Below are 11,615 nucleotides of genomic sequence, written 5' to 3' on the forward strand. Positions count from 1 at the left end.
CAGAAATGCCAGAAACTGTAGCTGTTCTCAAGGCTGGAGTGTGAGAACAGCAGGTATTTTTGACCAGGGCAATTCAGTTGCATACAAGCCTACTTAAAAATGGAAATGAATGACTGCACAGTGGCTTCTTACAGGGCTGCACATGGAGCCTTGGAACTGTCAAAATCTCATCTAACTTCACAGGTACTAGAAAGGAAAACAGAACTGAGAAACAGGCTGGCCCTCCTCATGAAGTAAGGGATGTTCAGTGCACCTGTGCTGGTGCACGGAGACTGTTCGGCTCCTTTATGTCTCTCCACACTATCTAAAGATGCTTTTCTAGCCAGTAGGCTTCCTGTGTGTCCTTTGTGGTCTAGATCTGGTGGTTTCTCTGCATGTAGTCCATAGGATATGTTTTCCAGAATACGGGAATGCTATTTAACTTCATGCTCATGACATCAGAAAGGCTTAGAAGCAAGTGAGGTGGGAAGAAGGGCCTATGTCTGGCCAAGAGTCACTTCTAACATGATGTGCTTGCAAGTATAACACTCAGTCTGGCCAGCTTGTTTCCATCTACATGTGGCTGACAACCACAAGAGGTTGACAACCTCTCCTCTCCTCTCCTCTTTGTAATTTCCTCTTGAAAACAGCCTATATACTTGTAAATTAGCACTCTCCTACTTTCAAATATTGCAATAGAACATAATAGAACATAAAAGTGGGAATAAGGTATCCTGATCACTCCTGTGGATCATCACAGCTATTTTCCAAGTGCCCTAGTCTACTCGTATGTTATTAAAATCGATAAATTGCATGTTTATGTGGTTTTACCTCTACCCAGGCAAAGCAGAGCAAATCAGGGCTAGCTACAGCTGCAAGAACAGGATAGTCAAAATAGTTAATTTTTCTCTTGTAACAAAAGTTTATGAATAAACCCCTTTGTTCAGAATCCAACAGATTTTGTGAAGAAGCAAACATATCACAATGTAAGTAATAAGGTGGAATTGCATTGGGGTTGGAACTGATGCAGGATTATAGCTGGAGTTTAGTAAATAAAAAAAAATTAAAAAAAAGATATATGGGTATTCTTTTTGTCAGGCTTATGTTTTCTCACTTCTTGTACCCAATTTTAATGAAGAACATTTAGACGTTTGTGTTGTTACTCTCCAGGTTATTGATGGATTACAAAGTGTTTTGAATATATCTTCATGTAAATATTGCCATCAGTATGTATGTACATGAGTATTCACAATGGAATGGGGACTAGCCATATAGAGAGTTTAAATTTCAGAACATGTAAAAGAAATAAAATCAGTATAGCTTAGATTACTATTGTTGGAAGAGTGATGGATGTATAATAAATAAACCATTGGTTAAGATAAGTTTATGCAAGTGATTAGGTGAGCAGCTGTGCACAATAAATGGAGGAACAGAAGAAAAAATCATTAATGATAATTTCAGAAGAGGCTAATGGTACCAAATTAAGTATTCATCATGAACTGCTTCTTCAGCTGTAGTCATGATACACATTTTATTCAGATTACCTTACTGTCTGGCATTTTTGTCGAAACCAAAATAGCAAATGTTCCTGCAATTCATGTGGAATGATGTATTGTGTGAATAGCAAAATTAGTCTGTTTCATGTCTTTTTATGTCAACAAGCTCAAGAAAACTACTTATTGTTCATGTCTGGAGGCTGTTTTATCTAAAATGCTGAAGTAGAAGGGCAGTAGTAATAGAAAATGGTTATACTTTACCTCCTTTTGTAACAGACTTGCATATGTTTGGTCAGTCAGATTTTCTCCTACTGAAAGGTTGGATTTATAAAACCAAGGATGGGAGGTTTGTATCCCAAGCTGTACATCATCAGAACCTTCAAATGATGTATTGGGATTTTTCCTCTGCTTTTGAACCATCTCTTACCAGCATTAGACAATGTGTCATTCTTGTAATGGCTTCTTGAAAATGTAAAATCTTGAGTAAAATTTTCTTTAAAACATTATTTTAAATAGAGTTACTCAGTATAGTTGCTTTTTTTTTTTCTAGTTCTGAATGCCACCGCTTTAACCCATATCAGTGTAAGTTTCTTTCATATGAGATATGCAATAATTGGATTTCTATGTATAAGAACTAAAACTGTTTCAGTGTGTACTCACATGACTGATATCCTCATAACCATCCACCCTGAACTACATTCAACTTTCCTAAATGAGATTTTATTGGAACTGATTATGATTAGATAAATGGGTGACTTCACTAATGTATAATACACTTTTCAATTATAGAGTATGTATGATAATTTACATTTCTTGTTTGATAGTATGGTATTTATGTGACACATTCTGGATGAGATCTGCTGCTGTTTATATAATGGCCTTACTTTTCTCTTAAATTAAATGTGCTTTCAAGTTCTTTCAGTATTTTTAAATTTTTCAGATAAACAAAGATGTTACAAATCCACCTTAATTTACCCTTCAGGGGAGTGAAACCTACTGGTGGATAAATTCTGGTCCCCAAATTTGTTACCTGAGGAGACAGATTCTGTCACCAGACTAACAGATGAACATAATGTGGACTGGAATAGGAATTGTCCCCAGTTATGTGAGTGTAGAATAAAGCAGCCATTATCAAAATGACAGCTGAGAGACTGTTAAAGAGAAATGGAGTTTGGTGAAGAAACAGTCTTTCTTCTTTCTTGTAGTAAATTGGATTTATGCCTCCTGGGTTAATAGTTTTCTTTACATGTAGAGATTTTGCAGGATGCATTGCTAATTTCGAGATTTGTGAGAGTTAGAGCATCTTCCCTGGCAAAGGGCCTCTGGGCAGGGGAAGAAAGAAAAGTATTTCATGTACTTTTCTTTTTCTTGCTAATAACCCATAGAACTTCTCATCTGGCATCAACACTCAGAGAGACAGCATTCAGTCAGAAAAGAGAAACTGCCTATAGATACATTAATAGATTGTCTCACTAAAGAGCTTTTAAGCTTTATATTTAAAAAAAAAAAGTAAAAAGCTAAAATGAAAATTGTGGGTCACATCTGTCAACTCTAATAAATTAAGAATTTTGAAAACTATCATGTTACAGAATTTAATTTCAAAGTGGGAACCATATTAAAGGAATATATTTTTCTAATTTAATCAAGTTTCTCTGAATGCCTCCAGAAGATCAACAAGATCGTGGCATGTAATATAGTGTAAGAAAGTTCAAGATAGCTGTTGGTTGTGTTGGAAACCCATGAATGCTCTGTAACAGTCTTCTCAACAGTGTTTAAAGAAAAAAAACTCAAACCCCAAAATAAGCCATGCAGTTGCGGTGAGGTGTCCCCTTCATGTCCCAGTGCTCAGTATTGGTTTCTTTTGGAAGTGGTAGATTTTCCAGTCATGCGCTATTTCCATAGCTTACACATGGCAACACTGATATTGCCAATCTGTGTGTGTATATATGGTATATATATATTTACACACACATAATGTCCTAAACTGGCAGAAATTCCAACATCCCTACAACACAGACAATGAATTTATGCTTAGTCAGTATGGAATTGACATACAATACTCTTAATACTTGGCTTTTAATATTTCAAAGGCTTTTAAAAAAATATACTTGACGCTTCTGCAGAAGCTCTGCAAAGAACTGAGAACTCAAAGCTCTGTTTTTAAGAAACTTTGAGGACTGTGACAACACTTATTTTATTTTTCTCTCTTAATGGCAAACAACAGAGGCAATTGTTAGTTTATCCACTTAACATTTCAAATTTTCAATTGTTTTGAGTATCCTTCTGCTTTAATAATTCCTGGCACAAGTCCACTGGACTTAGAGAACAAATGAGGCCGGCTCAGGGGTTAGCTGAACAGTAGCATTTTGAATACAGGCACTGAAATTTATAAGGTCAAGAGATTGTTAATAAAACACAAATTGTGTGTACCTTTTGCTTCCATAAAAAGTTTCACGAAATGACCACTTTATTCCAGTTAGTATTCTTGTGCAGAGATTGCTGCTGTGTGTCTGTAACTTGTGAAAATATGTAAGTTGATGAGCAACTTGCATGGCCTTTGCCAAGTTACTGAGTTAAATTAATAGCTGATCACAGCCTGCTGTTTTATTAGGATAGTATTTTCTAAGTTATTGACAGATACATTAATCACACTGTCTGATGAATAAACTAGCAGTTTGACTGAATTTAGGAATTATTTTTGTAGAGGAAATCCATTTTTTTTCCACAGTAAAAAGTTTATTAGCCCCCTGGTTTTAAACTAAAAGAGGGTAGATTCAGGCTAGATATAAGAGAGAAATTTTTCACAATGAGAGTGGTGAAACACGGGAACAGGTTGCCCAGAGGGGTGGCAGATGCCCCATCCCTGGAAACATTCAAGATTGGGTTGGACTGGGGCTCTGAGCAACCTGATCTAATTGAAGATGTCCTTGCTTATTAAAGGGGGTTGGACTAGATGACCTTTAAAGGTCCCTTCTAATTTAAATAGTCTATGATTCTAACTCACTGTAATTAATTTGAATTAAGATATCTGTGTCAAGCTTTTTGTGAATAAGGGAGGAATAAGATAAATACTTGGGGACTTCTGTTTAACTGTCGCAGGTCTCTGACAAGGGGCATCCTCCTTCCCTTTCTTAAGGCTCCCAGAAGTGCAAGGGAAAGGCACAGAGCCAGAGAAGTGTCCTTGCCTCAAACCTGCTGAAACGTTCTCAAGCTATGCAGTCGGCAGGCTCCAAGGGATTTCATTGTGTAGGATTTGGGTTGGGAAATGGGTCTACAAACTGTCCAGCTGGCTGGGAAGCTATGCTATGAAATGCTGTTGTGGAGGCAATCTGTATCTGAATTCTGGTGGTTGTTTGCATGGCTTTCTGCAGCCCAGCGACAGGTTCTGTCTGCTCTGATTTCTATAATATGGAGAGGGCAAAGGCAGGAACAAGACACTCTGTCAACAAGGCTTTTAAGTAAGAGGTAGGGTCTGTGGACAATACCATGCAGCACAGATCAGTGAGTGGGGAAAAAAAATAACTGGTAGCAATCTGGAGATCATGCTATTATGTCTGCAAGTCCCTCGCTTTAAGTTTCAGAGGTCACCTTATAGAAGCAAGTAACTCCAGGCTCCTCTGGTATGACAGGTGGATGCTGCCGTTCAGAGCAAAAAGGGGGGTAAACAACCTAGGCTGTGGTCTGAGAAGCCCTGAAGAAAGCTTACAGAGAAGCCCAAATGTCATCTTTGTTCTCTTGCCGTAAAGAAAATCAAATTGCAGAAATGAGGTAATTTTGGTGAGTAAGCACTGGACATCTGCATACGTAGGCTGGAAAAGATACACAGTTCCATGTATGCTGCTCTTTGTACAGTTAGAAATGGTGCTTCAGAGGAGGGGAAGTATTTTCACTTTTGATTGTGTTTGAATGTATGAAACTGAAAAACCTGCTCGAGGTTACTAGGCAAAGGACTGAATTGTATGCTCTTTGTAATTACACTGTGCACCATAATTACACTGTGCACTATACTACAGTGAAACACATACTTTCTTCCGTATTGTTAAAATACAGCCAAAATGTCTGATGTATAGAGAAAAAAAAAGGAGGTTTGGGCCTCAATGTCTGTGCCACAAGGGACTGTTCATTTCCTTGGAACACCAAGCAGCAGTGCTGCAGGGTGTGGATGGGTCCTTGTGTCCAGGGCTTTCACTAGAAGCCTTAACAGGCTGACAGTTCTGTCTGACCAGTGATTTGGAGTCATACAGTCGTGGGATAACTCAGGCCGGAATGACTCTGGAGGTCCGTAGCCCAGTCTCCTAATCGAAGGAGGGTCAGCTGTGTGATCAGACCAGGTTACTCGGGGCTTTATCCAGCTTTATCTTGAAAACCTCTAAGGAATTTCCTGAATCTTCTTTTCCCACCCTTTCACATGCTTGTATTATTGCTCAATTTCCTACCACCCCCTCAAAGTTCAGGTATTTTATTTGTAGGTATTAGGAATTCTGTATATTGAACAGTGAAAGCAGAAGGAAGCAAGTCAAGGCACTTGCTATGTGGGTCAACTATAGATGTGCATACTCTTGCACTCAAGATTTGTGACCTGAATCTGACTTCTCTCTCTAAACTAGTTCACTGCCTCTCAGTAGCAAACTACTGAAAATGCAGGTAATCTGATTAAGAAAAATCAACTGCTGTGTAAAAGTAGACTATACACTTAAACCTGTGTGAGGCAAAGCAGCTGTATGAGTCTTCAAAACATAACCATAATTCTTTTCCTCCTTTAACAGGACAGCACCTGCTATTTAAGTCACTAACTATTCTGATTATTTTAGACAAATTTCAGTGTGCATTTTCCTTGTGTCTCAGTAACGAGGAGTGTGTTTGTTCCAAAATCACCCTACTACAGCTAAATGTGAAAGCATGTGTATTTGCTTCATACTGAGCTTGGAGTTTCTTGTACTGAAATAAACCAGGAATACTCTGAAGAATTAAATACTTAAGTAAACAATAAAGCTGATGCAAGTAAGAGGAAGGCTGAGTCCACAGAATGCATTATTAACAGCGTAATGGTACACACACTGGCTGAGATGCATAGGTAGTTGTGCGCACAGTAAATAATTCTCTGGGTGTCAAAATAGTAGTGCGCAAGATAATTGAACACATTGCAGGCAAAATGGCATGACTCATTTTGTTTTTTTTAAAAAATATGATTCATTCATGAATCAGTGGATAGCTGTTCTTAGATTTTAACAATGTATTAAAGCAGTTGGGCAGAATCCTTCTGACTGGAGGATTACTCATGACCTCTGTTCCCGTTGTCCTCATCTAAGTCTATATGTGTGTGTATATACACATATGGAGCCTTTACTCTATCCTTTTAGATTTCCTTTCAGAAATTTCAAAGTGTGGTTGCTTTTCCCCATCAACTTTGATTTTGTTCTCATGCTTCTCAACAAAAATAACTTCTTTTCTAGCCTATCTTTGACTCTGTAAGAACTTCCTATTGAGCAGCCAAATAGAAATCTGCTTCAAATTGAAATTCTTGAATTCAGGTATGATCATGTGAACAACCAGGGAGAATTTATTTAACCTTCAGCCAGCTGCTTAACCGAGTGGAAATTATTGATAGTCCATCAGCAATGATCAAGATAGAGACTAAACGAAGAAGTGCCTTTCCTTTTTCTTCTCCAGTCCTGCCCGCCCCCCTCCCTTTTTTTTTTTTTTTTTTTTTTTTTAAATAAGAGAACCATTGAGCTGATAACAAGACTTGAAATGCCGTATCAGCTCAGCTAGCATGGTCAAGGAGCTCAGCTGTAGAAGGGAAATAAAACTGCTAAGTTATGGCTGCCCTCCAATCAGTCACGGGGGTAATGATGTTTGGCTTTAGTCAGGTTATATGTCAGTAAATATACATCTCTCAGACAGCCTTTAAGACAGCCTTAAGATCATGCTTATTGTTTTATATAGATAGGGGTCGGATGCTGATATATGGTGGTCATAGGCCACTGAAATAAATTTCACAACATTCAGCAGGTAAAGTTAATCTCAATAGAACAGAATGTGACTGCAGTTTTGATAGAATATGCATTCCGTCGACAGTGATGGGGCATTTTTTCTCTGTTAGGTTTTGTGCAAATCACTCAAATGCAGATGATTATTTTTTCCCCCTGCCTTGATTCTAAATTTATCACTACCTGAAGTGATCAATTACATTCAGTTTTTAGTGTAGGGCCTGGGCAAGTTCACAATTCAGAATTCCAGCTTACAATAAACACCACTGTGAGCTATATTCTGTTCACCTGCCCTGTTCAAAAGAACATATGAATCAAATTTGAAGGCAAGAAGAGCTCAGAATTCCAAGTTCTGCCAAGTACCAGAAAATCCAAATGTCATTTCTTTCATGTGTGAGTGACAGTGTGAACTCTGTCTCAGGAGCAAAGGACTGAGATAAGACCACACCCAAACTGACATTCTAGACTTACAGCAATATTAATTAAAATCTTAGTTTAAAATCTTACTGTAGAATTAGGCAAATATTTTTACTATATTTTTTCTGATAATAATATTTAAGTTTCTACTTAAGCTTACTACTAAAGAATTTGGTATCTATTTGCAAATACGGGATCTTGCCTTCCATTACTGTAGATTGACATTAGTCATTAAATTCTACTAAGTCTCTCAATAGCATTTGAGAGTTAAGATGCATCACTGAACCTTTTAATAACGTACGTGGAGTTGTTATAAAAAGCAGAAGGTCCCATTATGCCAGCCTCTGCCCTTACTAGTATCCAGTATTACCGTTCTGTAGAAAATGTAGAAATACAGCCTACATGCATTCCATGTACCACCAATACAATTAGACTAGCATTTGATAAACCCATATGTGCTATTTATTCCATAAGTAAAACATGCTTTGGGTCTTAGTGTATAATGTAGTGTTCATTCTTAATTGAGCAGAAATGTGGCTGTAAGTCCACGGTTAAACTAAAGCACCCAGCTGCCCTATGGCATAGCAACTTTTAATCAAGATCTAGAATAACAAAACTGTTTTAGTTTAATTTAGTAGGATTTATCAGAGCAATGGATTAATCCTGAAGTTATATTTTGTGGTTTAATTGTCAAATATCCATCAAATTCATGGAGAATTTGTCTGGATAAAGACCAAGAGTGGAAAAACATCAGGTAACGTCCAGGACTTCAGGCAGAAATTGTTTATAAGTTGATTGTATATTAGGCTTCTAATGTTAAGGTTTATTGACGTTGTTTTGCTGGGGGTTTTTTAGGGTTATGGTAGTCAATGAAGAGTCCTTCGACAATGAAAAAACCCAGACCCTTCTAGAGATCCAGGTAAGCCCGTGTTCATTACCAGTGATGGCACAAGTATTGTTTACATGTTTAAGACTGATGGATATTTAGGAAGGGGGTGTGAATACAATTTGTATGTGATGCTGAATTTAGTCTTCGTAACATTTGTGAATGTCTAATTACAAGCATACATATACTGGTCACAATGTTTAATTAAGTAAGTGTTAAAATGTTTGGCTTTCTATGACTTACATTCTGGATTAATTCCCTGAGAGCCCCATCTTGGGATCTATGGTCCAGCTGATTTCACTGAAAGATTTACTACCTAAAGGGTACATAATTTGCCTGGTGTTATTATCTTCCAAAAGAATGATTTTTTTATAAGATTGAGACAAAGCCATAGTTTTCACAGTGCTCTTTTTCTTATATGTTCTATCTCATGCATTGTAACACTGAAAGCTTTCTGCTTTAAGCCCCTAAGCAGATGGTGCAGAAGACGTTGCACTCTGAGTTCTATCATGTCCTTACACAAGCACTTCCAGTGGGGTCCACTGAAATGTGGCCTAAAACTCCATTAAGAAAGAAGTTCAGGTTCTGTGTGCACAAAAGTATCTTGGATTATTTGCCTTCAAAGCAGAATGCAGAATTCTTTGAAACTGCCTCAAACAGCTCTGCTAATAACCTATCCACATTTCCTACCACCAAGAACTCGGATCTTTCAGATGTCCTGCAACTGAAAAAGGATGACAAGATGATGACACCACCAGTGAAGAAGAGAGTGGTTCTGGCCTGATAGAAAGATGTACATGGCTAAGTGTGTCTTCAAGCATAACTATAACACCAGTGGAAACAGTAATGTAAAATGAAAGCAGGCTGCAGGATTTCATGAAGAGTAGTTAACTGGCTTTTCTTTGTTGTCTTCCTTTCATGTCATACAGGTTGAGTTAAAAGTGTTTTATTCCAGTAGCTTCAGACTGCCTTAAATGGACTAACACAGCCAGCTCTGTGATAGATCAGGTGAAATGATATGAGGAACATCAAACTAAAGTTAAAACAGATGTTATTACCCACTCCCCAATGTTTGCTATTTTCTCATAATTTCCATTAAATTAAGATATCCTGGTCTTCGATTATAAAATATGCAGTAGCAGAAGTATTACTGTGTGTTGGGAAGACCTATGTTCACTTGATTTCACTGAGAAAATACAGTGAATAAAAAATTTAAGGAAATTATAACTGTGGTTTTGTAACAGACACTAACCTATTCATGTATTTATGAACATCTGCAGCTTGTGATTTTTTGGTGTATTTGCTTCTCCTTAAACTACTTCTTACTACCTTTGAACATCTTTGAAAATAGCCATTAAAACAAAAGCTATCATGGTTATCCAGTTGTATTTAAAATTTACATGGTCAATTATGTTGGTTTTCTAAAGGCAGGTTTCCCTCCATGTCTAGTGTTAAGTTTCAAATACCGAATAATACAATTTATAAAAAATTCTGGATCATAGTAAATTTTTTTAATTAATTTTTGAAGGCAATACATATACATCTTACGCAAAAATTCAGCTTTCCAACTGTCCATGAAACATACTAGTATTTTATCACATGTAGCACTGCTGAAAGATGAAGAAAGGTTGTTCATTGCCTCAATCTTTAAGAAGGAAGTTTCCCATTTTATATAGTCATGCTTGAAAGGTAATATTCTTTATTGGATGGATGAAGATAAATTTTTATTTGTGATCTAATTTGTAGATACAGTAAATGGATATTAAGCTATGATGCATGCTACGTCATGGTTCTCAACTGGTAAAGGAGAGATGCCATTTTTTCCAAAACATTCATATTAGTAGCACAAAGCAGTTTTGCAATTTTTCCACCATTTGAAATCCTGACCTTTATGGAAGAGGGCCAGAAATTCATTCAGAAGAGTATGAAAGGACGTATTTCTTCCCTAATGAATTTTTTATTACAAATGTATTTCAAGTTGGTGTATGATGTTTTGCTATTGTGTCCTCCATTTTACTTACAAATTGGGTTTTTTGATAACTGGCAATATGGCTGTAAAACAGGTATTCCTGTTGTGTTGTATTAGCATACAAATTGAACAGATTAAATAACTTGACTTCAGTCTGACTCCAGTTACATCCTGAAACATATACTATAGTTCCTGGATCTTGTATCCTATGTTTAAAAACAGTCACACTAAAAGTGGTCTTGATACCTGTGTCTCTCCACTCCTTCCTAACTTCAAATCTTACTAAGGACAAAATTTGGAAGTGTCTACATCCACTGCTCAGTTTTATTTCTGCTTCCTCATTCTAAATCTGCAGAATTTATCACCTAACCTTGGTCTGGGGGTGGAAGGGCAGTTATTAATAGATTACAGGAATCATTGGTTCTTTGGCCAGCTGAGGGGGACTGTAGCCTGCTTTTTTCTCAGAAGGAGTCCAGTAGGGACAGTGGCTAGGAAAGAAAATGTTCTTTTGATTTTATATCCTATGATGGCTGGAGCTGGATTTATTGGTTTTGAATGGTGAATCTGTTACCTGGCTGACTGCTGGTGGGAGAAAGAAGAAGCAGTGATCCGTGCTGCTGCTGCTGAGTTTCCATTCCTGGCACCACCCTGGGATTGTGGTGTGGTTTGGCTTCTTGTTTTGTGGGTTTTTTTTTAATCTGCTTTCATCATCCCTTATCTTAACCAGACAAAACAGGGAGTAGAGGAGATGCCACTTTCCACTTACAGGCTGCTCCCTCTTTCAGCACAGCCCCTTAAAATAGCAAGATTGTACCTTGGAGTGTGGAAACTTCAATTCCTGTAGAAATGTCTTCAGGAATCCTGGATTTCTTCAGGAA

At 37.4% G+C, this 11,615-nt stretch overlaps 1 long non-coding RNA gene across 1 annotated transcript in view; it reads right to left on the reverse strand.

Annotated features, from left to right (window-relative positions):
* LOC308067214 overlaps positions 1–11,615 on the reverse strand; it is a 79,935-nt gene that overhangs the window by 48,549 nt on the left and 19,771 nt on the right. The window lies entirely within an intron of this gene.

The sequence above is a fragment of the Falco punctatus genome, assembly GCF_963210335.1.
Source record: "Falco punctatus genome assembly, chromosome: 7".
NCBI lineage: Eukaryota > Metazoa > Chordata > Aves > Falconiformes > Falconidae > Falco > Falco punctatus.